Raw genomic sequence first — 26,349 nt, 5'->3', positions numbered from 1 at the left:
AGGAACTCTAAATCTAACCCATCACAAAAGTTGAGTGGAGTTGCTGGGTGAAGGATTTTGCATGTTTATCACCTCACCGTAGAGCACCTGGGCCAGAGGTACGTCCCGTGGCAACTATGCTGCTGTCAGAAGATCAGTTTTTCTGAGAAGTGACAGAAAAGTGCATGCTCAGGAGACCGAAAAGTCTATCTACTCTGCAGCTGAAAACTTAGTTCGCCTTATGTGTACTATATTTTTGTTTTGTTTCGTTTTTGTTTGATTTGATTTAGCTAAATAGAAGACAGCTTGAATTGACATGTTTCCAAAGAAGATAGAAAAATGACCAATAAGCATGTGAAAGGATTCTCCAAATCATTAGTCATCAGGGAGACGCAAATCAAAACCATAATAGGGGGACTTCCCTGGTGGTGCAGTGGTTAAGAGTCCACCTGCCAATGCAGGGGACACGGGTTCGAGCCCTGGTCCGGGAAGATCCCACATGCCGCGGAGCAACTAAGCCTGTGCGCCACAACTACTGAGCCTGCGCTCTCAAGCCCGCAAGCCACAACTCCTGAGCCCACGTGCCACAACTACTGAAGCCTGTGTGCCTAGAGCCCGTGCTCCGCAACAAGAGAAGCCACCGCAATGAGAAGCCCGCACACTGCAACGAGTAGCCCCCGCTCGCCACAACTAGAGAAAGCCTGCACACAGCAAAAAAGACCCAATGCAGCCAAAAAAAAAAAAAAATTATTAAAAAAAGAAAACCATAATAGGTACCACTTTACACTCACTAGGATTCCTAAAATAAAAAATAGAGAAAATAACATCCTCTTGGTGAAGATATGGAGAAATTAGAACCCTCATACGCTGCTGGTAGGAATTTAAAGTGGGGCAACCACTTTGGAAATTAGTCTGAGAGTTCCTCAAAAGTTTAAATATAGAGTTATGATATGACCCAGAAATTCTTCTCACTACTGTGTACTCAAAAGAATTGAAAACATAAGTCCACACAAAAATTTTTACATGAATGTGCATTAACACCATTATTCATAATAGCCCCAAAGTGGATACAACCAAAATATTCACCAACGAATGAATGGGTAAAAATATGTGGTGTATGCATGTAATTGAGTATTATTCAGCTATAAATAGGAATGAAATACTAATATATGAATGACCATTGAAGACCTATGCCAATTGAAAGAAGTCAGGCTCAAAAGAGCACATATTGTATGAGTCCCTTTATGTGAAAGGTCCAGAATAGGCAAATTGATAGAGATAGAAAATAGATTAGTCATTGTCAAGGGCTGGAGGGAGAGAGGGATCTGAAGTGACTGCCAATAGGTATAATCTTTCCTTTGGGAATGATGAAAATTTTCTGATCTTAGATTGTGGAGATGGTTGTAAAATTCTCTGAATACATTAAAAACCACTGATTTGTGCTCTTTAAATGAGTGAATTGTATGGTATGTGAATTATGTGAATTATGTTTCAATAAACCTGTTAAAAAATAAAAAAGAAGAAAGCACTTACTTAAATAGTCAATAGCTGAGGATGTTATTTTTTATCTTCAGCAAACCCATTAAAGACTTAAGGAGGTAAAGACAACCCACATGGTCTGTAGGGCCAGAGTCTACACCAAGAAGGAAGCCTTAGAAGTGTGGTAGCCGTTAAGAAAGGCTGTTCATGGGCCATGAACAGATACAGTCTCCCTGTGTCCTTTTAAGGCAAACCTGGAGCCAGTGAACTGTATTTCCATATCCACTGTATTTCCATTATGGTAGTCAGACCTCTGAATTCTCCAAATCAGGGACTGTGATCTTTCTGAATTTGGAACTACCTAGGGTGATCAACTTGTCCTGGTTTACCCAGAACTTTACCAGTTTTAACGCTGAAAGTCCCACGTCCCAGTAACCCCCTCGGTGCCAGGAATATTGGGATGTTTAAATATTCTAGGATGAACAGATAGAGCAAATGGCCTATAGTGAGCAGCTATCTGTATTTTTTCTTGTAATCAAAAAGCTACAGTGGGCAGAAATTAGTACAATATCTTTTACTACAGAAAGTGGACTCGCATCTTTTCCCCTGGGGTCTTAGGGCCCATTGCTGCTCTTATCCACCTTGGAAGAATGACTGGAGTTTAGAAATAATCCAAGACAGCAAATCATAATTCAGATTTAAAGCCATCAGAAAACACATCTCACTGGTGGGGTTCTGTCTCATTCACATATTAGAGCCATGCTGGTATGTCACAGCAAAATTTATACGATAAACAGAATGGTTGCCAACAAACAGAAACCAAATAAATCACAAATTCTAACCTGAAATTAAAACTACTGATAAAAGGTGTTCATTAATGAAGAAGGCTTTCAAGCATGTATGTGCTTCTCTGGCTAAAAATTTCATAGAAGCTAACCATAGCTCTCTGAAACATCCATTTAATAAAATTTATAAACTATACCTACACTGAAATCTAACCAATCAGAATAAGGATTATCATTTAATTCATCTAAACTAAACTACTTATAGTCTCCAGGGAAGAAATAACATTCATTCATAATCAGCTACTAACATTTAAGAAAACCTATGAGAAACATAAGCAATGCAATGAGAGACATTAATGTTTTGAGTTTGGGGAACCTCAGAGGAAAAAAAAGGAACAGCCATCTGAAAGTAGGTCCTAAGTATACTTTTCCAGGAATTTCATTCAGGCTCCTACACAGTAAACAAAAAATTGTGAAGGAAATGAACAAATAGTAGAAAAGCTTTATGCAAAAGAAACAGTGAGCTGCACTAGCAAGAGTCATGATGTAGGCCTACCCTGGCAGTTCCTTAGCTTCTGTGTAGTTCATCCAAGTGATGTCTTAGGATCAGCTGAGGCAGATTGCTTGACAAAAATAAACTAATATGAAAACCTTTTCCCCTATATTCATGCAAGGAAGATAATGACTATTTAAGATGTAATGCCAGACTCTTCCTTTTCACATGATGACCTCGTGGTTTCTTAGCTGTTACACATAAAAAAGGCATTTGACCAAAAATGACTCAATTTGTTATATAGTTTATAAACTGTTAAAAGAAACATTCCTTCTTCCTTCCTTCCTCCCTATTATCTATCTATCTATCTATCTATCAATCATCTATCATTAATCTCAATTATCCTGGCTTTCTCTAAGGGTGTGTGTGTCTATGTGTGTGTGTTTTACAACTTGGTAGAGGCCAAAGGCATTTTGTTGGTTTGGAAGTCAAACACGTGTTTGTTACTCAACTGATAAATCCCACATGACAATCACAGGATGAGCTGGTTGTTTTTTCCAAGGTGTCATGACATCATGCTTCTCCCCCTGCTTAAAACTGGTGTCCCGTCTCCTCAGCAATTCACTTCCTTGCCATGAACTTAAAGCTAAATTCCATACTTCTTCTATAACCAAACCCACAATGAAATCCCAGATTTAAATACGTAGCTCTAAACACCGTTCATTTGGTACATGAGGGAAGCAGCAGTTGAGGAAGGCAAATGGGGTAAAGCTTCTACAATGCCTGAGGCTGATATGCTTCTAATCAGGCCCAGAGCCCTTTCTTTATACTAAGCCAAAGTAACAGGACTGTCTCTTTTTATTTCACATTTCTCTATCCAGGCTGTCCTTTGGTACTTTTTCTCCTTCAGAGGTGGTCTTAGAGCTCAAATCAACCTATTATCATCCAGATAGGGCTTTTTGGACCCAGCTTCCCACAATCCCAGAAACAGTGCAGGGTCCTGCTTTCCCTGAAGATAGATGATGACCTTGCACACTATCTCCCAGGACAGCACCCACAATGCATGAATTTAGTGTCTACAATACTGGTCATTTTCAAAACTAGGTGAAAGAAGGCCCTGTGAGTTTCTTTAGCTTTTGCCCTTGTGCTTATTAACTGGATCAACATTCCATTGTTTCAACTGTGGGTTTTTCCGCCTCAGGAAGGGGAAGGATGGGAACTCTTGCCCTGGACGGGTGCCTTCCTGACTGGTCAGGGGAAGCAGGCACTGGGCATGCTCAGCTTAGCCCCTGTGCTTCATTGTTACTTCTCTGCCCTACCTCTCCTCAAGAATCTCTCATTCTGTTTCTCCGTGAGGTAAGCTTTCTATGTCAGGATCTGGCCTTGGAATGGGGAGCCTTGAAGTTTGGGATGGGGAGGGTCAATCTAGAGGGAAAGCCGTTAGGGTACCCGATTTTGGTTAATATCTATGCTCCATTCTCCAAACTGGCCCTTTGAGTATTTTGTTCTCCAACTGTCTGATTCTTGTGTCCACTTCTCAACAAGGTTTGAACTCAAAGGGTTGACAGAAAATTATCACTCCTTTTATAGAAACAAAGAACCCCCCAATCCCAGTGGCTAAAACAACAAAAAAAGGTTTATTTCTCGCTCACGTTACATGTTCACCGGGGCTCTGGTCATTGGCTTTGACTGCACACACCACACAGTGGGAGTTTAGGGTTTTTAAAAATGGGTTCAGGGCTTCCCTGGTGGCGCAGTGGTTGAGAGTCCGCCTGCCGATGCAGGGGACATGGGTTCGTGCCCCGGTCCGGGAGGATCCCACATGCCGCTGAGCGGCTGGGCCCGTGAGCTATGGCCGCTGAGCCTGTGTGTCCGGAGCCTGTGCTCCGCAACGGGAGAGGCCACAGCAGTGAGAGGACCGTGTGCCGCAAAAAAAAAAAAAAAAAAAAAGGGTTCAAATTTTAGCACCTCTGAGTAAAAGCTTTATTAGAAAATAGAATAAGAAGAAATGTTCAGATTTGAGTCCTGGGATATAATCACAAAGACTCCCAGAGCAGTGTTTTCAAATGTAACTCTTTCTATTGGGGAACCATGTTTATAATAAACAACAAAAAGAGGCATCATCTACTGAATAGGCCTTTTCATATCCCCCGATTTATTTTTGGGAATACTTAATTGAGAGCTTTTCTTTCAGGGTGTCGGCACTTTCCCTTTTCGGATATGAGTTATACTAGGCTGACCTCTATTATTTCTGGATTACATGCCAGCGATGGAAAATGAATTGAGTGCTTTGAGGAGGAAAAAAAAAATCATTACCAGAAAGATGAATAGACGGATTGTACTGGGTTCCTAAAAGGAGGGGCTCTGGAAAGATCACTGGTTTGATTTTTCCGGGAACCGTATCTTCTTGGATACTCTTCAGAATTGTGGCAAATTCCTCCAGCAGCAGGTAGGAGGTAGGTCTATTGATAACAGACTCTCTCTGGGCCCATTAACTTCAAAGAGAACCCCTTCTTTGCTATGTGGCATTCAGATATAAAAACTGCTTTGAGCTCTCAGATTTCAGGCATTTGGAAAAGAGTCAATAGTCAGCCAAGTTTACATATTTATTGCTTTTGCCATAGGATGGAGAGATCTTTTTTCAATAAATATGTGTTGTTCCGACTCTGTGCCAGGTAGTGCTAGGTGCCGATGACACAATAATGAAAAAATCTGAAATATCCCCTACCTAATAGAGCTCTCAGTCTTGGAGGAGGGAGGTGATCCTAGCAGGTAAACAGCCTACAATTCAGTGTGAGAAATACCAAGATGAAGACACACAGGTTGCTATGGTAATCTTTTTTTTTTTTGGGCTGCCTTGGGTCTTCATTGCTGCGCGCAGGCTTTCCCTAGTTGTGGCGAGCTGGGGCTACTCTTCATTGCAGTGCGCGGGCTTCTCATTGCAGTGCCTTCTCTTGATGCGGAGCACAGGCTCTAGGCATGTGGGCTTCAGTAGTTGTGGCACGCTGGCTCAGTAGCTGTGGTGCATGGGCTTCATTCTCCGCGGCATGTGGGATCTTCCCGGACCAGGGCTCGAACCCGTGACCCCTGCGTTGGCAGGAGGATTCTTAACCAGTGTGCCACCAGGGAAGTACTGCTATGGTAATCTTATAGTGGAGGAAATGAGGGAAGACTTCCTGAAAGAATCAACCTGAAATTGTGATCTCAGGAACAACAGAACTTAACCAGTAGATGAGAGAATGAGCAAAGGCCCTGAGGTTGGGAGAGAATACGGCATATTTGAAAGGACTGAGAATAGAAAGTACATGTGCAGGTGAAGGAGAGAAATATGTTTTTTTAGAGAACAATTGAATAGGAAAGGGATGTGGCAACATATGTCTGCATAAATCCACTTCTTACCCCTTGGCAACCTTTATCCCATCTGCAGCCTTAATTCCCCCTTGCTGTGTACCATCATGTTCACTGGTTCTGGAGACTTATGGATTCTTTTTTCCTTCATGGTTCCATTATTAATACTGTGTTATCATTGTGTTGTGTCAAATTCATCTAGGAATAACCCTTCCAATTTCCTATGATATTCTTATACATAGTATACTGTTGCACAATAATCTATGTTTGGCCGGAAAGCAGTAGTGATTTTTATTTATTTTTTTATTCCTAATTTATATAAGAAACACAAAACTCAAAATTTCAAGCCAAAGAGTAAATATATTATGTGGTAGAAAACAAACATTTAGAGGACTGTGTCCCCAGTCTTCCTAAATCTGGCAAGATAGCAGCTCAAAGATTAGGAGGAAGCAATAAATATTAAACACCAGTGGAAGCAGCGGCCACCTAAAGACTCCCAGAGCATACAGTTGACCTTAACTAATAAGTCTTCTCCAGACCAAGCCCAGTTCCTGAAGTTCTTTATTGGCACTATCCCTATAAAGCTTTAATGAGCCCTACTTGCACTCTGATCTGGGAGGGAAAGGAAAGGAAAGGAAGGGAAGTAGAAAGATGCGTGTCATCCATGTGCACAAGGACCCTGGAGCATGAGAAGGGTGGCTTCACCCACCTACCCAACCAGCCGGTAGTGTAAGGTGGGTGTCCAACTCACAGCCCAGGCTGCGGGGCTGACCTGTATGAAAAGAGGTATTACCTGAAGGCTGCTGGTTGGCCCCAGCTGCTCTGAGCCTAAAGTACACTTCTTAAGCCACCACTCTCTAAGTGGAGAAGTCAAATAAAGTCACTAACATCTCTGTGATGATTAGTTTCCCAGACTGACTGGCAGCTCAGCAAAGGACATAAGGGGATGGGAACCAGCCTAGCAGGGAAGCAGGCCAAGTTGTACTGGGAATGTGGTAGGTCACCCTAAACACAGCAGAGGAATTGGGTGGCAAAAGGGATTTAAACACCTTCCTGGAACCTCCCACCCCTCCTGGTCACATTAATGACCTCCCGTGTGAAAATGGTTCACACGTCCTGAATACGCATGAAGTCTCATTAATCCTCGTACTAGACGCATTATAGGCATTATGTCATTTAATCTTATGCCCAGTTCAGTAAGTCCCTTTAGCACCTATAATTAAGAAAACTGAGGCCAGAGAAGTTTAGTTACTTACTTAAGGTTGCACAACTGATACATTTCAGAGTTGGGATTCAAATTCAAGACGCTCACACCAGAGCCCTTTCAACCAGGAAGTACTTTATGCAGCCTTCTCAGGATAGTTTCTTCCTCAGTGGAGGGATAATTCGAACCACCGGCCCATTTTGCTCCATAACAAGTGGCTTTTTCTAGGGTTATTTGGGATGAAGTCTAGGACAAATGTGTAAAATAAGTAGGTTATGAAAGGGATAATATACAAATACTACAAATAATATATGCTGGAGAGGGTGTGGAGAAAGGGGAACCCTCTTACACTGTTGGTGGGAATGTAAGTTGATGCAGCCACTATAGAGATTCCTTTAAAAACTAAACATAGAGTTACCATATGATCCAGCAGTCCCACTCCTGGGCAGATAACCGGAGGAAACTCTAATTCAAAAAGATAAATGCATGCCAATAGTCATTGCAGTACTATTTACAATAGCCAAGACATGGAAGCAACCTAAGTGTCCATCAACAGATGAATGGATAAAGAAGATGTGGTAGGGCTTCCTGGTGGTGCAGTGGTTGAGAGTCCACCTGCCAATGCAGGGGACGTGGGTTCGTGCCCCGGTCCAGGAAGATCCCACATGCCGCAGAGCGGCTGGGCCCGTGAGCCATGGCCGCTGGATGTGGTACATATATGCAATGGAATATTACTCAGCCATAAACAGGAATGAAACAGAGACTTCCCTGGTGGTCCAGTGGTTAAGATTCCATGCTCCCAATGCAGGAGGCCTGGGTTTGATTCCTGTTCAGGGAACTAGATCCCGCATGCTGCAACTAAGAGCCCGCATGCTGCAACTAAGAGCCCACATGCTGCAACTAAAGATCCCGCATGCCGCAACTAAGACCCAGCGCAGCCAAAATAAATAAATAAACAAACAAATAAATAAACAAATAAATAAATATTACAAATTAAAAAAATAAAAGGAAAGGAATCTTAAAAAAAAAAGAATGAAATAATGACATTTGCAGAAACATGGATGGACCTAGAGAGTATCATACTAAGTGAAGTAAGTCAGACAGAGAAAGACAAATATCATATGATATCACTTCTGCATGGAATCTAAATAATAATACAGATGAATCTATATACAAAACAGAAACAGAGTCACAGGCATAGAAAACAAATTTATGGTTACCAAAGGGGAGAGGAAGGGGGGAGGGATAAATTAGGAGTATGGGATTAACAGATACACATTACTATGTATAAAATAGATAAGCATTTACTGTGTAACACAGGAAGTATATCCAGTATCTTGTAATAACGTATAATGGAAAATAATCTGAAAAAAATCATACATATGTAACTGAATCACTTTGCTGTACACCTGAAACTAACACAATATTGTAAATTAACTATGCTTCCATTAAAAAATAAATACATAGGATTAAAAAAAGAAAAAGAATGCTAGGTAGGATTTTTGCTCTATCTACGTCTCCAAGAAAAGAGCTAACTTTTGACTGCTTAGGTAGGAAGTGGGGAGAACGTGTAATAGCTTCTATCAGCAAATACTTGTTTAGTGTCACCACCAGGAACAAAGGTGACCTCTGGTATTTCATGCCTTGTCTTCAAGAAGGCCCGTTTGACTTGATCTTCCTCTCTACCTTGGAGAGTCATGAAGCTGCTAAGCCACTGTGGGAAAAGGAACTGGTGCTGCCATTGCTTTTCTAGATCTGACACTGCCCTAGAATCCGTGGTTCTTCACTTCTGTTATCTTCATGCCAGCACCTGGGGTGTGTTGTAACGATGAACTGTAAAACGGTGTTACTGGGTATGTCGTGACCATCCACCAATGTCTACTAGGCTGGCACATTCACATGGGAGGGAAAGTACTGTGTGTAGCCACTGTGTTCTGGTAATGATGAGATTCTGGAATTACTTCCTCACTTTTTCTGAGAGAATCATGGAGAGGGTTAAGGTTACCATGTTGAAAAGGACAATGTGACTACAATTTCAAACCACCAGCAAAACCTTGTTGACTCTTGGTACAGAATCAAAATGTAAATGCTAAAATTATGAACTCTACCTTGGAGCTATGCTCTTGCAAGAATCCCCACATTTTGGGGTGTGTGTGTGTGTGTGTGTGTGTTTTAACCTAAAACATTTTTATTTTATAAATTATCATATAGTTATTTTGATATTTTCTTTTGAGGTAAGGTGCCATGAATGTTACCACATGTATAGATTCACGCAACTACCCTCCATGAGCAATATACAGAACAATCCTGTCATCCACCCTCTAAAAAAGACTCTCTCCTACCATCCCTTTACAGTCACTCACTCCTAGTCGCTGAAAACCACTGATATGTCTTCCTTTTTACAGTTTTGTCTCTGAGAAAGCCATATAAATGGAATCTTACAGCATGGAACCTCTTGAGACAAGTTGTTTTCAATTAGCACAATGCCTTGATGATTCATCCAACTTGTGTGTGTATCAGTAATTCCTTACTTTCTATTGCTGAGCAGTATTCCATGGTATGAATGTGTCCTCATCATTAACTTCTTAAAAATTCATTATATTTTTAATTGAAGTTTAATTCATATACAATAAAATCAACCCCTTTACCTTAGTTTTGCAAAAAAAAAAGAAGAAATGGGTCATGTGAAAATCCTCACTCCATAAAAAGATAAGCTTTAAACTGGAAACAGATTTTTGGACACACCATGTTTGTCTGACTTTCTCCAGTAGACTGTTTCTATATTTGGAGAATTGTTCAGTACAGTTCTCTTTCCATCTGCTTGCACTCACGCTGTTGACAAATGTTCACTCCTTCCAACTGATTTCAGATTGGCTCTCCAACATTCTGCATTGTCTCCATATTCTTTAGTTTTGGGGTTTTTTTTCATAGGTAATACCTGTATACTGCCCCAAACACAAAAAACACAAAATGGTATATACCAAGGTAAATAAGTCACCCACCCTCTGTCTCCTGGTAACTCAGTCTCCTCTCTGGAGCTCATAGTTTTCCTAATTCTATGCATTTACAAATACATACATATATGACTGTATTAAAAAGTATGTATATAGACATATGTAAGTATACAAATATATGTACATGTACATATAAAATACAAATAGTTGCATATAAAATCAATGTATATACTTGCATACATACATACATTTTCCCCCCACACAAATGGGGACACATTCTGCCCAATGTTCTATACTTTGCCTTATTCTCTTAACTTCCCTTCTCTTGGAATTCCTTCCAGAAAAGTATATTTAAAGCAGTCTATTAAGTCCATTTTACTCTACTGTATGAGTATATCATAATTTATTTAAGCATCCCATTACTGATGGTCCAGTGAGTTTCTAAACTTTGCTCATACAATTAATATACCATTTTATTTGTATCATTTCATTTTACTCCAATAGAAGCATCTCTGCAGGATAATTTCTTAGAAGTGGAATTTCTGGGTCAAGGGGTGTGTGCATTTCTGTTTTTGAAAGGTGGGGCTAAAGTATCCTTCAGGGAAGTCATATCAATTTACATCCTATTAGCGATGGATCACAGTGTTTCTACATTATCTACATTTATTTAGTAACTAATTATTTTAATATAATTTCAGATATTAATGAATATTCAATGATCAATATCAGAAATAACTAGCATTAATAGCTTCTCAATCTTCCTTTATTTTCATGACATTAACACTTTTGAAGAGTCTAGGCCAGTTACTTCGAAGACTGTCCTTCAATTTGGGCCTATCTTTTCTTTCTTTCTTTCTTTCTTTTTTTTTTTTTTGCGGTACGCGGGCCTCTCACTGTTGTGGCCTCTCCCGTTGCGGAGCACAGGCTCTGGAAGTGCAGGCTCAGCGGCCATGGCTCACGGGCCCAGCCGCTCCGTGGCATGTGGGATCTTCCCGGACCGGGGCACAAACCCGTGTCCCCTGCATTGGCAGGCGGACTCTCAACCACTGCGCCACCAGGGAAGCCCCTATCTTTTCTTTAAAACAAAGAACCAACTGAAAATAGCTCAAAGAAAAATACAAGGAAAAACCTTCTAGCTATAAAAAAGAATGAGCAAAATAAAATTTAAAAATACAGTTAGTGGGGCTTCCCTGGTGGTGCAGTAGTTGAGAGTCCGCCTGCCGATGCAGGGGACACGGGTTCGTGCCCCGGTCCGGGAGGATCCCACATGCCGCGGAGTGGCTGGGCCCGTGAGCCATGGCCGCTGAGCCTGTGCGTCCGGAGCCTGTGCTCCGCAACGGGAGAGGCCACAACAGTGAGAGGCCCGCGTACCGCAAAAAAAAAAAAAAAAAAAAAAAAAATACAGTTAGTAAGAATACCTACCATTTGGAGTCGGGGTGGGAAGAGGAGAGAAATAGGTGAGGGAGATTGAGGTACAAACCTCCAGTTACAAAATAAGTGAGTGGATATGAAATGCACAGTGTAGGGAATATAGCCAGTAATTATGTAATATCTTTGTATGTGACAGATGGTAATTACACTTATTGTGGTGACCAGTTTGAAATTTAAGAAATACTGAATCCCTACGCTGTGCACTAACATAGTGTTGTAGGTCAATTTTACTTCAAAAACAAACAAACAAACTCATAGAAAAAGAAATCAGATTGTGGTTACCAGAGGTGGGGGGCGGGGCTGGAAAGGGGAACTGGATGAAGGCAGTCAAAAGGTACAAACTTCCAGTTAGAAGATAAATCAGTACTAGGGAGGTAATCACAACTAACACTGCTGTATGTTATGTATATGAAAGTTAAGAGAATTAACCCTAAGAGTTCTCATCACAAGGAAAAAATGTTTTTCTATTCTTTAATTTTGTATCTATAGGAGATGATGGGTGCTCACTAAATTTACCATGGTCATCATTTCATGATGTATGTAAGTCAAATCATTATGCTGCACACCTTAAACTTATACATTACTGTATGTCAATCATATCTCAGTAAAACTGGAAGAAAAAAGGAAGAATACCTGCCATTTTTTGCTTGTTTGTTCGACTACTTACCATTTTTGGAGCACTTACTACATGCCAGATATTGAGTTAAGCACTTTGCCTAGGGGTAAGAGCTAACAGTTACTGCATGTTGAATTTGTGCCAAGTGAAGTGCAAAATGCTTTATATGCATTATCTCCTGTATTCCTCATCATAACCCTTCACTATTCTCCATGGAATGCATGAGTAACCTGCGGTACAGAGAGGCAGAATGGTTTGCCTCAGGTCACAGAAATTAGCTCTCTTCCTATTCCTTTCCTTCCCTTCTCTTCTTTTCAAGTTACAAAAGTTATACATGCTCATTAAAATAATCCAGGGGGGTGGTAAAGTAAAAGTGGAGTGCCTGCCCCATGCCAGAGGGAACCTCTATTAACAACTGGGGGGGACTTCCCTGGCGGTCCAGTGGTTAGGGCTCCGTGCTCCCAATGCAGGGGGGCACGGGTTTGAACCCTGGTTGGGGAACTAAGATCCTGTATGGCGCATAGGGTGGCGAAAAACAAAAAAAAAACCAGACCATTTTCTATAAGAACCAAGACTTGAATCCCACCTTTTCTGACTCCAAAGCCCTTATTCCTAATGACTATTCAATACTGTCTTCCATATGCAAATAGCAAATTATATAATTATATATATTCTATAAAATAAAATGGCTCTTAAAACTCTTATCAACTGGATTATTGTTGAAAAGCAGGAAAAGCTAAAACATATTAAGTACCATCTCTGATACAGGGAGCCTTTTTATCCACAGCATAAAGAAGACTAAATTAACTAATTAATTAAAACGAAAACAGATTTTGACAAATGACAGCCTGCAAGAACCTTTTGTGAACTTGCTACTTAGCCAAGCGTTGACTATAAAAATAGAAATAATAAGGCATGTGACCAAAGAGGAGGAACAAAAGCAGCTCAAACCAAAAGCAGTCCTGTTGTCCAATTTGCTGTAGAAGGAGCTTGGAGTCATTGGTTCCAGCAAAATTCTTGCAGCTTCAGGTAATCTAGTATTGGCTGTACGGTATCCTGGTGAGGTTATAATGTGAACAGTAACTTGGGCATGTTCCACCCTACCTAAGATCAAGAAGAATAGCAAAGTATCAGTGGTAATGGCACTGGGAAATAAGAACACATTTCTTCAGGTCACAGAAGAATCCAATTTAAAAAAATTGTCTTTGCATGTTAGGGGATGCCCCACTCTTCATAATCTGGGAAACTGGTCAGTGAGGAGAACACAGCAGTTTCACTGAGGTAAGACTCCCTCTGCCTTCTTTCTACTTCCACATGGCAAATAGAATCCACTGTGACTCAGACTAAAGGCCTCTTTGGTAATATTTTACTTAGAAAAATTTCATCTTTAATTTCCTTTTCTTGTATTGTCCTTGCCCCATCTTGGTGTCAAGGTAATTATATCTTCATAAAATAAAGTTCATGGCTTTCTTTCTCTTCCTCTTTCTCCTTGTAAATCGCTAAACACTTTGGATGATCATTTCTTTAAAGGGCTGTTAAAATACACCGTAAACGTGTCTGCACCTTCTCTTTTTGTAAGTGGAGAGAGGAGTACTGGGAGAGCCCTGACTACTTTCCATTTCTTTGTTGGGTATTGTTTCATTCATTTTGGGGGGAAATTTTGTTAATTTTTGTTTTCTAGAAAAATACACTTTTTTAAAAATTTTTATTTTTTTTAATAATTAGCTCCTGGGTTTCCATGGTGGCGCAGTGGTTGAGAGTCCGCCTGCCGATGCAGGGGACACGGGTTCGTGCCCCGGTCTGGGAAGATCCCACATGCCGCGGAGCGGCTGGGCCCGTGAGCCATGGCCGCTGAGCCTGCGCGTCCGGAGCCTGTGCTCCGCAACGGGAGAGGCCACAACAGTGAGAGGCCCGCGTACTGCAAAAAAAAAAAAAAAAAATTAGCTCCTGGTGGGTACTCAGTAAACGCTAGTTCTCTTAATTTTTTTAAGATGTTGGGGTAGGAGTTTATTAATTAATTAATTAATTATGGCTGTGTTGGGTCTTCGTTTCTGTGCGAGGGCTTTCTCTAGCTGCGGCAAGCGGGGGCCACTCTTGATCGCGGTGCGCGGGCCTCTCACTATCGCGGCCTCTCTTGTTGCGGAGCACAGGCTCCAGACGCGCAGGCTCAGTAGTTGTGGCTCACGGGCCTAGTTGCTCCGCGGCATGTGGGATCCTCCCAGACCAGGGCTTGAACCCGTGTCCGCTGCATTAGCAGGCAGACTCTCAGCCACTGCGCCACCAGGGAAGCCCCACACTTTCTTTTGGCTTCCAATTTATTGGCAAAAAGTTCCTTATACTATTCATTTACAATTTTAAAAAATCTCTGCTATTTCTCTAATTATGTCCCCTTCTTTGCTCACATCTGTCTCTCTCTTATATTTTCATTCTCTGTGGGTTTCTTTGTCAATATTTTAAGAAATCTATTTTATAAGGCTTTTCAAAGAACCAGCTTTTGGTGTTGATAAACTTTATTTGTTTGTTCTTTGGGGGATTTGTTCTTTATTTTCTAACTTGTTGAGTTGAATATTGAATGCTTAATTGACTTATTTTGAATATTTTTATGTAAACACATTTTCATAATGCCACTTTAGCTGCAGGCTGGCAGTAGAAGACTTCCTGGGTTTGAGTCTAGGCTCTGTCACTTACTAGCTATATGATCCTGGGCAAGTTATTTCACAGCTCTGTGCTTCAGTTTCTCCTTCTTTTTGTTCAAATCCATGATTCGTTATGATTAATGTTTTAAATACGTGACCTATCATTATCTGATAGATATGTGTTTAATTCTTCCAGTTTGGAGATGAACATATTTCAAGGCTGTGTTTTTTGGGGGGGAGGGGGTACATGCAAGTTCATGAGGATTCTATCTTCCTGGTGGACGATTCCCTTTACCATCATGTGTATCCTTCTTTGTTCTCAATCATGCTTTTTGAATTAAATGATATTTTTGCAAATATTAATATTCTTATATCAGATTTCTTTTGTTTCGAGGAGATGTTGACAGGTTTGTATTTTTCTATATCTTTATTGTCAAAGACACCCACCTAGTGAATGGCAAAGCCAGGTTTATTCCTAGACCACCTGATCCCCAGTCCAGTGTTCTTTCTTCCCGACCATGACACATTCTAGGTCTACCTTCTTCCATGATTCAGCTCAAGTCACTCTTCAGTGTGAGCCCTCTTCCAACAACTCAGCCTGCAGTGGTTACTTCCTCCTTTGAATGAATGCTCAATGCTTGCAGGACTTAATCGGTCCTGAAAATGTGCCATCCTAGTGTTGTGTGTACATCTAAACTGGAAGTTCCTTAAAAGCTACAGTAGGGGTTTGTTAACCAAAATTTCCGAAGTGGAGACCCGATTGAAATAAAAAGGTGCTAATTTGGGGTTCGTTAGGACTGCAACCTGGGAGACACAGATTCAAGAAGCACTTGAATTGTGTTCTGCCAGACTACAAAATGCGGGAGGCTTATAAAGGTAAAAACTGAAGGTTACTGCTAGTTACATGAATTGTTTATCAAGAATTATAATTGGGGCTTCCCTGGTGGCGCAGTGGTTGGGAGTCCGCCTGCCGATGCAGGGGATACGGGTTCGTGCCCCGGTCTGGGAGGATCCCACATGCCGCGGAGCGGCTGGGCCCGTGAGCCATGGCCGCTGGGCCTGCGCGTCCGGAGCCTGTGCTCTGCAGCGGGAGTGGCCACAGCAGTGAGAGGCCCGCGTACTGCAAAAAAAAAAAAAAAAAAAAAAAAAAAAGAATTATAATTGGAGCTGCAAGAAGTAAGGGTGCTTGTTAAGGAAGGGTTGGTTGGGGTCTGAAAGGGTTGTGTAATTACAAGGGGAGACCTTGAGACCATAAGGTTGCAGCTGGCAAGTGTTGTTCTGAATACAGCTGGTCGTGTCTTTGGGTCTGGTACATTTCAAAGAAAGTTCAAGTTCTCATCGGTGCAGAGATGTGCCTGAGACCAGATCCTCAATGGCCTCCTGACTCCATTTTTGTTTGCCTGAACTGTGGTTAATCCACTATAATTTCAATTTGTCATCAAGATTATATCTCTTCTGCTGGTGACTCCAGACTTACTTTACTAAGGAGGCTTAAAGATGCAATCTGGTCAGGCAGAGAGTGCCTAGGGGACGTGACTTGAACCTGAATTTTCATAGCAGGCACACTATTTTCATTTTATTGGGAGGTGGGTGTTATAGAGTTTGGGAAGAGGTTAGCTATAGCCTCACATGCCACCCTGTCAGCCACCACTGTCCTCTGCTGCTCTGCCTATGATGACGATTTCCGACAAAGCTATCTGCTCTTCAAAACTGCCATAATTTCAGATCCCACTCCAGAGCCACAGAGCTAGAATCTCCTGGGTGGAGTCTGAGAATTTAGTATTTAAGAGTCTCTGCTGGGAAATTCAAGTTGAAGGTACCTGAGCACCTTCTTGGCAGGCAGTCACTTCTTGTAAATACAGGGTGTGCATCAAATCTGGAAACTTAAGCAAACACATAATACCCTGCTTTAATTGATATTGTATAGTACGATACATAATAAAGTGATATTTCTGTTTCCCAACGTCTATTGCTACGGTCAAATTAATTAAACACGAAGGCCATTAGACTGATGTGGCTTTAATACCTTAGTAGCCTATGTAAGCAAACCAAAACCTAAGCCTGAAATGCATGCAGGTGAATAAGTCAAAAACCTAAGGACAACCTATCACAAATAGCCAACTAGGCTTTCCCAAACAAGGCAACTGCTTAAAGCTATAGCCAATCAAATTGTTTCCTTACTTTCTTTCCGCCTTTTCTCTATAAAAGTCTTTCCCTTAGCTCCTGTGTGTGAAGTGCTTCTTAACCACTTCCGGTTTGGTGCTGCCCGATTCCGGTGGATTTTTGCTCAGATAAACTTTTTAAATTTTTAGTATGTCTCAGTTTATCTTTTAACACTACAAATAGCTTAGTGTAAGATATGCTCTAGTAAATTAATTTAGTAAACTTTTATTTTCTTTTATTCATTGTGAAGGATACAAAAGAGGAATGTAACAATAACAAAAATAATAATGGCTAGCATCTATTGAGCACCTAATGTGTGTCAGGCACTTTATTAAATGCTTTACATGCATCGTCTCATTTATTATTTACCAGACTTCTACTGTGTGGAGACTGCAGTCAGGACCAACTTATCCATTATGCTCACTAGGTACTATGCCTAGGGTCCACAGTACTTTTAGAGGTCCATGAAAATGTTTTAGTTTCTTTTAGAATCAGAAGGGAAAATAAAGGAATATAATCTTCCCTGGGTATTAGTCTTTATACTCACATGGCTGTAAAATATAATTTATGATTTATTTTTATGGAGTAAGCATCCCATGAGGGCAAAAGTGCCTTGGGCCTCAGAAAGTTATAATGCAGCCCTCACTATAACCATTCCCACTTAACAGATAAAGAAACTGAGGCGCAATCAAGTTGAGAAATAAAACATGCTGCAGAGCTAGGAAATGGCAGAGGTAATTTTGGATATAGGTCTGGGGGACTCCACTGATGACCCTTTTGACCCTTTTAACTACCACATTATACACTATACAACATTATGTAGCAAGAAGCTCATACCAAGCTGGGAAAACAAGTTTGTCGTATACTAACCAATTAGAAAATACTTCAAGGAAAGAATAGAATTAACCCTAAATTCAGGGACAGATCCAGATTATGTAGGACCTCAGGCTTTTACAACTTGGAAGATCTTCTTTCAGGAAAAAATACTAAAGTATAAATAAAAATTAGGTATACAGTCTTGGAGGGGGCTGTTAAAGGAAGGGGGCCTTCAAGTGTAAGCCTCATTAGCTTCATGGAAAATCCATCTCACCTAAATGTCCTTGGACCTAAAGAAGGCCAGAGCTTCAGGAAGGATTCAGCGTCACCAGGGATATCAGCAGGGGTTTTTAGGAGGAAATGGGACTTTGAAGTGTGGCTGTGACTGGGCACCCTGAGTGTAAAGGCAGGGGGGCCAGTGTGAGCACAGTCTGTTCAGGAGAGGGTGGAGAAAGCCACCTGCCCGAAACCCACAGTGATGCTGCCCAGAGGGGAACCACTGGGTTTGCTGAGGAAGGCAGTGCCTATTTGAAAAACCAGGAAGGAAGGGATGCTGGGAATCTTTGTTCCTCAGTCGTAAGTCATTATGCAGTAAAAGGCATCAAGACGATGAGGACTCTGGTGCCGTGGGCAGGACCCTCGGGAGGGGTGGAAACAGGCAAAGAGATCTCATTGAAGGACTAGTCTGGGTATGTTTTAATGAGTGCCTTATAAATTATGGGTGGCAGAGCGGAGGGAGGAGTAAAATAAGACAAAGAAAAAGAGGAAGAATGAAAAAGCATCAATGCAGTATTAATAGATGTGAGGACTAGAGGGGAGTCAGAGATAAGTTTTATATTCTGAGCCTGGCTAATTGAAGGAATAGCTGTGGGACTGCCAGAAATATAGGGGTTGGTTAGGTTTGGTTCTAGAGAAGTTAAACCCAACAACAACAAAAAGTTGAAACAATTGGGCTTTGTGCATCCCCAGAGGAAGCTGCGTCCTGGGACAGAGAGATATCCTGACCAGAGCTTGACTAGGCTCTGCTGGTATATTAGCCTTTGCAGTCTTTTCCGCATACCAACTCCCCATCGGGTCAACACATTCTTTCTCAATTATGTTAACCTCATTAAGAACCCTGCAGTCAGGTCCTGCTTTTCTAGCTAAGAAGCATTTTGGTTTTAAGGTGGTGTTTGTTGAACACTATTATGAGATTAGCTATAATTTAACTCTCACAGTTTCAGCCTATCCTGGTGCCTTTCTCTAGGTGAGCAGTCAAGACTAGTCACATGAAAATAGAAAGCAGAGTATGGCTTTGAGAGGGCATTACAGAGCTATAAAAAATAGGGATATGGGGCTTCCCTGGTGGCGCAGTGGTTGAGAGTCCGCCTGCTGATGCAGGGGACATGGGTTCGTGCCTCGGTCCGGGAAGATCCCACATGCCGCGGAGTAGCTAGGCCCGTGAGCCATGGCTGCTGGGCCTGCGCGTCCGGAGCCTGTGCTCCGCAACGGGAGAGGCCACAACAGTGAGAGGCCCGCGTACCACACACACACACACACAAAAATAGGGATATGGAATTAGAGAGAGGGTGGAGTCTTTTGATGATTCAATATGTATTGACTGCATACTCGTTACATGTCAGGCTCTGTGCTTGGAACAAAAGCCATTACTATGAAAGAGATGTGGTCTCTGCCTTGTAGGTGTCTGAGCTTTCAAGAATGGGTACTTGGGAAGGTGACAGGGTCACAGAGGATTAAGAACAGCAGATTCTAGAGGCTGGGCAGCAGGATGATGAATTTAGGTTTAGCCATGTCAAATTTGGTGTTCTGAAAAATGTGTAGTGTGTCCAATACACAATTGTAAACATGGGAATGGTGTTCAGAAGAGAAGGCAAGGCAAGAGATACAAATTTTAGGATACAGAAACCAGCATAAAGTTAATGCCTGGGGCAGGCATGGATGATGAAAGTATTGTTTCCAAGGCCAATAGGACAGTATCAGTGGAAGTTTTTAACAGAGCTATGGATGCTTCAATGTCAAAGAATTATACAGAATTGGTAAAAGAAAGGAAAAGTGTTAAAACAAATAGAGTGGTGGATATAGCACAAACAAGTCAGCCAAACTTGGGGAAGGGTCAACATCAGACCTTGCTTTTTGAGATATAAATTTTCCTGTAAGTAATACTTTACCGACATCCCAAAATGTTGGTATGTAGTTTAATTGCTCACTTTAAAAAAAAATTTTTATTTATTATTTTTGGCTGCGTTGGGTCTTCGTTGCTGCACGCAGGCTTTCTCTAGTTGTGGCAAGCGGCAGGGGGGGGCTACTCTTTGTTGTGGTGCATGGGCTTCTCATTTTGGTGGCTTCTCTTGTTGCGGGAGCACGGGCTCTAGGTGGGCAGGCTTCAGTAGTTGCAGCACGTGGGCCCTAGAGCACACGGGCTTCAGTAGTTGTGGTGCGTGGGCTCAGTAGTTGTGGCACGCAGGCTCTAGGGCGCACGGGTTTCAGTAGTTGTGGCGCACGGGCTTACTTGCTCCGCGGCATGTGGGATCTTCCCAGGCCAGGGATCGAACCCGTGTCCCCTGCATTGGCAGGCATATTCTTAATCACTGAGCCACCAGGGAAGTCCCTGTGTAATTGCTCATTTCTAAATATTAACTCATGAATCATTTAGATGTGATTTCTAAATATATGGGGTTATATTGGTCATGATAGATAGATGGATGGATATAGATATAGATATATAGATTTGACTGGAGAGGAATTTAATACAGAGAATTGATTTCGTGGTGGCCATGGATTGAGAAGCCAACCGGGGACACCGAGGCAATCCAGAGATTATCAACAGCAGAAAGTCATTACCACTTCCAGGTCTGCAAGGACAACAGAAGGAGGTGGCTTTACCCAAGCTTAAAGCTGGACCCATCTGAAGTGAGTTAGAGCCAAAGTGGGGACTGCCCAACAGAAGCTGGGAGCCAAGAGAGGCAATCCATAGGAAGCAGGAAACATCCTGCCTTTCCCCTTTCTGTCTCCTAATCTAAGGTCAGTGCTGCTAGTGTCTCCCATTGTCAGAGCCCAAGGGAGCCTGGGAATTGTAGTTCCCTAGAGCACAGGGGAAATCAGTGCAGAGAAGATGATTATCTTTTTGTTACTAATTTGAAGTTTATTACATTGTGATCAAAGACTGGTCTAGGGCTTCCCTGGTGGCGCAGTGGTTGAGAGTCCGCCTGCCAATGCAGGAGACACGGGTTCGTGCCCCGGTCTGGGAAGATCCCACATGCCATGGAGCGGCTGGGCCCGTGAGCTATGGCCGCTGAGCCTGCGTGTCTGAAGCCTGTGCTCCGCAACGGGAGAGGCCACAGCAGTAAGAGGCCCGCGTACCGCAAAAAAAAAAAAAAAAGATGGTAGTCTATTTGATAATCCTTACTTGGTATTTACTGAAACTCATCTTATGGCCTAGGACATAGTCAGGTTTTGTAAATGTTCCAAGCGTTGTTGAAAAGAATGTGTATTCTCTTATCTTGTGTGTGGGCAGTATCCCACAAATGTCCATCAGACTTTGTTCGTTAGTTGTGTTGTCCACACAATAAAGATACATCTTTATCCATACTATTTTGATGACATGAAGTCAGTTTTTGAAAGAAGTTTGTTAAAGATCTCTCATTATGTTTATGGATTTATCATATTCAGGTGCCGGCTATATGAAAAATAGTCTATAAGGAACATGAATGGAAATAGTTGGAAGGCTGGTACACTGGTTCAGGTGAGAAATGACAGTAGCCTGGCCTAAGATGGTAAGAATGTAGAGAAAAAAGGAAAGAGAGAAATTAATGCTGATTCCTAGGTTTCTGGCTTGGGTAACTGGATGAATGGGAGTACGGTTCACATATATGGATGGCCACTGACCAGGGATTTTTCCTTGAGCAAATTACACAAATTCTCTGGCCTCAGTTTTCTTCTTTATAAAAATGGGTATAATAATCGATTGTATTTCATAGGGTTATTGTGACAGTGAAAAGAGTTAATATATGTAGAGTACTTAGCACCATAGCTAAATAACTCTTCTATATAAGCTTTTATTATTACCAACTAGCATATGGTTAAAGGAGTGAAGGTTTGGGTTTGAGGTGGGAAATCAAGATTTCCTACTGAGGCTCATTATGTTTGAGTTGTTTTGGAATTTATCTTTCAATAAATAGGGTGTGAATGATCTCAGTAAACACTGCTTAGGGATGAAAGAGGATGGAAGTGTGAAAAGACCACTGGAAGGTCCAAGGCAACCTACGAGAGGTAGCAGAATCAAGAGAAGATTGTCTTAAGGAAGAGAGAGTGGATAATGGTTTCAGGAGAGAATAAGGAGTTATTTCAGGGGGAGATGGAATAACTGAACAACTGCCTACATGTACATTCTGTTTATTTTTGTTTTCCAGTGTTTCAGTGTGCTGTTGTCTGGCTTGGTTTTAGGGAAGGAAGCCAGTCATCCCCAAAAGGCTGCCGAAGAGCAGAACTCTGGAAAAACTGACTGCAATTAATAGAGCAATCTTAACTTACCTTGTGTGTGATTTATCATAAGATTAGTAAACAGATTACTCCAGTGACAGGTTGTCGAGAAGCCTGTATTAAACTTGTGGTGCAACAGGAAAAAGTGATTAACACGGCAAAGATTCATGAACACGTATGTTTCCGGCTTTGAGCTACTGTGCAGAATGAAAATGGAAATTATGAATTCTGTAGTATGCACTGCCTGGGCAGATTTTCGTGTGAGATTATGCATGACCACACCTCTCCCACAAGTCTGCACAGGCTTAGGAATTTTCTTATTAAGGTTGTTATACAGTCTGCATTTTAGCAAGGGCATACAAATGAATGTAAAGAATGTTCCCAGGCATATTAATCTTGATTTATAATTATGTGTTCCCCTTCACTGGGTGAGTGCCACATTATTTTTTCTTGTCTGTAGTGTTAAGGAGGAGAGCATTGCTTTAAGCTTATTGTAAGTGAAGCCATCTTTCATAAACCAGCTTTAGATGGATCTCACATAAATGATAAGCTCGATTCAATTATGAAGCCAGTAACACACTTCACATAAACAGAAAATAAAAAGCAGGTTCTGTGTGAAGAGAGGAGATTTAACACGTACTTATACCTTCTCACCTTCCTGAGACCCCACTAACACAACCAGTGAAGGGATGTTTTAAGGCTTAAACCCAAAATATGGAGAGAGCTGGAGAAGGGATCATTTTGGAAGCTGGAAAGCAGATGAATACATAGTGATAGAATAAGCACAGCTGAGAAAGTTGAATTCAGTCAAGCAGTAGAGAAAACTAGGAATTAATCTGATTTACAGAAAATCTAAGACTTAGAAACTAATGGCAGCAGGTCTTCGTGGAAGTGAAAATAAAAGGGGTATAGATTTAATAAGGAGCATTGTTAGGAAGTCTGTTTTAGAAGGAATTGGATCCTTAGACTCCTCCCCAGATCCAAGCAGCATCCCAGAAACTGACCTTTCCTTAACTGGCAAAGAATGCTGGTTTATTTTCATAATGAAGTAAAATAGATGGTCTGCATGGAAGAATACCAGTGCAGTTGCAGGTGAGGGAGCTGTACTAACAACAGGGGAATAAATGAATGTATGTGTATTTGCTTTGGAGACATAACATGCCAAATCCATCTTTCTCAGTTCTGAGTCCAGGACACTGAAAGCTAGACCTTCACCCTCCTGGCAGGAGACTGAAAGAGTCTTCTCTGGGATATATGGCTAGTCCATGAAGAAAGACATGACATTAGAAAAATACTGACATCAGAAATCTCCCCATTAAACGGCCCAGTCTGATGCCCATATAGGAAAATTCACATCAGACCAGCCCATCTCTCGCATCATCAGAGCTTCCAGTCAGTATTTTAGTATCACACTGTTAAGTGTGTCAAAATCAAATACAAAGACAATGTATGAGGTATCTGCAGAAAGCTCACCTGGAAGATAGAAAATGAAATAAAGAGAAAAAAGTAATGTTGAAGAAATAAAGATAAAATAAATGTCAAAAACATCACAGAGAGAAGTGACTGTAACTATGAAATAAGAACAGAATTCTACCCCCAAATAAATGAATAAACAAGTAAATAAATGGAATGTTCCAAAAACATAAAGAAGGTCTTGGAAATTAAATACAACAGCAGAAATAAAAATCTTTGATAGAAAGGTTAAAATATAAAGTGGAGGAATTTTATCAGCAAAAAGAAAAGAAGACGGAAAATAGGAGATAAAAAAATTCGGAAACTGATCATGGAAAATTAGCATTAAAAAAGAGGAAAAGATAGAGAAGATGGAGAGGAGGAGATACTTAATAATCTGAATTTCCAGACCAAAAGATTTACCAAGTGAAAACAGATTCACACTGGTACAACATTGTGAAATTTCAAACATTTAGGGCAAGGAGAAGATCCTGCAAGACTGTAAAGAGGAAAAAAAAAAAATCCAGATCATACGCATAGACTCAGTTAATTAGTGAGAATAAAAATGTTCTCCCAAATGTGGTAAAGGCGATTGTTCTATGGTCATGTTAACAAATGGCCATTTAAATGGTTTTAAACTCACTTAATCAATCGAAGGCAACATCCCCAGATGAACATGCTTTTGCAAACCAACCAATCAGCATGAGTTGCTCACTTCTGACCACTGGCCCATTAGGGATGGACTCACTCCAATAAAAACACCCAAGGAACTGTGATTCTGCAGATGGCAACCCACTGAAGCCTGTGAAAGTCCACCAGTCCCTGAACTCTGTGCTTCCCCAAAGCCCCAGACAAGCTTAACCGTCTGCTTTGCTTGGAGAGACTGTGCCTGAGCAGCATAGCTCTCCTTTACTACAGCAAGCACTAAATTCAGCTTTGTTCTTTTATTTCAGATATTGAGTGGTGGTCTTATCAACATCTGACATAGAATTTTAATTTCTGAACAGGAGCACTGGAAGCTACAAAGCAATGGAGAAAGCCTTTCAAAATTCTGAAGGAAAATTAACAACTTAGAGTCTACACCCAACCAAACTATGATTTACATATGAAAATTTCTTTAAAAATACATTTTTAGACATGCAAGATCTTAAACAATTTACTTATCATATACCCTTTCTTGGGAAGTCACTGGATGAAACCAAGCAAGAGGAAGATGTGGCTTACTGGAAACAGGAGATCCAATATAGGAAAAAAGCAAAAGACAGTCCAAGGACAGTGGTCAAGAGAGTCCCAGGATAGTATTTATACCCCACAGCAAACCAACCCACATTGCAGCTTGTATCAGCTACCTAGTGCTGCATAACAAATCAATCCACAATGCAGTGGCTTAAAACAAACCATTAAGCTCACACATTCCTGGCATTTCTTCTGGCTGATCCTAGCTAGGGTCATTCACGCATCTGTGGTCTGTTGGCAGGTTAGCTGGGGTTGATTGGTTCCAGATGGCCACACTCACATGTCTGACAAGTGGTGGTGGTGGTTGGAGCCACTGTGGTGACTGGGCTATATTTCTCTCCTTATCCAGCAGGTAAACCTTACTCTTCACATGGCAGCAGGACTCCAAGAGCCCAAAGCACAAGGACTTTTCCAACTACTGTGCCGTGCTTGTTAACATTTCATTGGCCAAAGCAAATCACATGGTCAAGTTCAGAATTAAAGTGGAAAGTGTACTTAAAGTTGCAGAGCAAAGGAGCATGGCTATAAGAAAGGGAATTGTTGGACATTTCCGTTAGCAATCTACCACAGAGCTTAGCAGAAGTTTCCAGGAGAAAATTCTTTAAGAAGATGAAATTTGTAAAACGTATCTGATGCGTCTGAACATGTTGAGAGAAGATTTAGACAACTGTTAAAGATTTTGGTGTTGAATTCATGACAAATATAAAGATAACTAAGCAAAGGAAAAAAATAGGCCATTATTAACTCTGAGGATAACAATGTTGTTAGCAAATAAAACTAACCATAATTTACAGCAGATTTAGTGGTCATTAGTGTTTAATTAATCGTAAATCAGCCAGTTAACACTGAATATTGAACTAATGAAAATTACAGTTTGACCAAATTATGAGAAAAAAGAGTACAAAACGTGAGGACAGGTAGTGGGGCAGGACGGATGAAAGAGAGCTGAGTCCTACCCTTCCATTCCTCTTCCCGAATGGAAAATCAAGAGATCTTATCTAAAACTGGAGAGTCAGGAAGTAGCAGTGCAAAAATGTTACCCAGCAAAATGGAGGCAAATACCAAAATAATCAGGTGAAAGAGGTGAAATTGGTGCCTCTGGGAAGGAGTAAATGATAGGTGAGGGGACGGGGACCTGCTCTGTTTCACAAAAGGCCACAGAGAAATATTTGTCTTTAAAATGATGTGCATGTTAAGTACAAGTCGCAACCGAAAGAAAAAAGGCAGAGAAGAAAGTGATCAGTGTCTTTAATCCAGACTGATACGCAATAATCTCTG

At 41.2% G+C, this 26,349-nt stretch overlaps 1 long non-coding RNA gene across 1 annotated transcript in view; it reads right to left on the bottom strand.

The window, feature by feature from the left end:
- Positions 1 to 13,992: 13,992 nt before the first annotated feature.
- LOC307056937 overlaps positions 13,993 to 26,349 on the bottom strand; it is a 52,741-nt gene continuing 40,384 nt past the window's right edge. Inside the window, exons 3-4 of the long non-coding RNA XR_013811034.1 lie at positions 16,746 to 16,808; positions 13,993 to 14,207 (exon numbers count right to left, since the gene is read on the bottom strand). This is a non-coding gene — a long non-coding RNA (uncharacterized lncRNA). The remainder of the gene's footprint in view (positions 14,208 to 16,745; positions 16,809 to 26,349) is intronic.

This window comes from Hyperoodon ampullatus (assembly GCF_949752795.1).
Source record: "Hyperoodon ampullatus genome assembly, chromosome: 8".
NCBI classification, from domain to species: Eukaryota; Metazoa; Chordata; class Mammalia; order Artiodactyla; family Ziphiidae; genus Hyperoodon; species Hyperoodon ampullatus.
This window is presented reverse-complemented; position numbering and strand designations above follow the sequence as displayed.